The sequence below is a fragment of the Orycteropus afer genome, unplaced genomic scaffold, assembly GCF_000298275.1.
Source record: "Orycteropus afer afer isolate SDZICR_OR568_19922 unplaced genomic scaffold, OryAfe1.0 scaffold00154, whole genome shotgun sequence".
NCBI classification, from domain to species: Eukaryota; Metazoa; Chordata; class Mammalia; order Tubulidentata; family Orycteropodidae; genus Orycteropus; species Orycteropus afer.
In genome coordinates this window covers 4828398-4829883 of record NW_006921741.1, presented here as the reverse complement: position 1 = coordinate 4829883, position 1486 = coordinate 4828398, and positions in this window count along the sequence as shown.

Sequence of the window (1486 nt, the reverse complement as noted above, 5' to 3'; positions counted from 1 at the left end):
TAACACAGATACAGAAGATAATCCTGGACCCCTGAGCCTTGAAGGGAAGGATATAGAAGTGGACTAAACCCCAACTAGCAGAAGAATTTGTGTGAAAATGCCAAAAAAGGAGATATACAGAGCTGCGGTCTGGCAGCAATCCTGAGTGACCCTGATGGCACAGACAGCTTGGAGATTCCCGAGTGATGGTAGGACCTAAGAATTAACCAAAAAATCAGCCCTGCTAGCCAGGGACTGCCCAGAGGACTGTGCATGGTGGCTGGGGAATAAATGGAGAAGGTGAAGAGAAAGGCAGGCTGAACTGTGGACTTTTGCTGGTCTGGAGGACGCTGCCATTTTAAAGGTTTAAAAGCGGCTTGACTATTTTGGATATTTAAAGAGACAGCGCTCTCGCAGATTCCTGGGGCTTAAGAGCACATTCTGCTTTCCAGCAACCCCAAGGACACTCCAGACCCCGCAAGACTGAAAAGGTACAACATTCCTCTTGTTACTCTTATACCCTACGCCCATTTGGTGAATGGAGGTGTGGCCATTCCCCAATTCCCACCTACATTCTGGGCCCACAGGAACTCCATCACAGTCTGTGTGCTCAGTTGGAGCCTGGGTGCCCTGCCCTGTCTTCCACCGATTCTTTTTTTTTCTTCTCTTTTTTTATTTTTATTTTTTGCTTTTTTTTTTTCCCCTGGTGATTAGTTTGCTTGTATTTTTCTGTTTTAAAACAACTATTATTATTAGCACTTTTGTCCTTTTTATTATTATTCTTAATCTTCCCCTCCCAGGTCCTAGTTTTCAGCATTTTTTCTTTTCCCTATTCCTGGTTGAAATTTTTTTTTTGTTTAATTTAAGGGTTCACCCCCCCCCCTTTTTTCTTGTGGTTAACCCCATTTTTTTTTCTTTTTGCAATTTTCACATTTTTTCCCTTCGTTATTCTCCTTCACTACTTTTTTTCTCTTAGTGCCCCATCTCCAGATATTGCAGGTTTTCGTTTTTTTCTTCTTCTTTTTCCCTTTTTGGCTTCTGTTCTTGTGTGATTACTGGTGTGTTTTTTATCCATGTGCTTTTAGTTTTTTTATGGTTATTCAATTGTAATTTGTGTCTAATTGAGTGGGAGACAACAACAGTCCCCATAAGACACAATTACACCCATACCTCCTGCAACTTCGTTTACTGAGCGAGAGCCACTACCTCCTTCTCCACCGATGGGCCAACAATAAAAATCCACCAAGAAGAGCCTGAATCACCCTTGACTACTCTTCACAAACAGTTAACAGAGATTTAAATACAATAACATCATGATGCCTCAGAGACAACAGATCATCAGTGGCCACACAAAGAAGCAGGATAAAGTGGTAGAAACAAGGGAGCAGGATATAGACCCAGAACACATCCCTGAGGAAGAAGCAGCATTGAAACTCTCTGGTAAAGAATTCAAAAGAATTATCTTCAGGTATCTTCAAAGGATTGAGAGACAGACCAAAAAAAAATA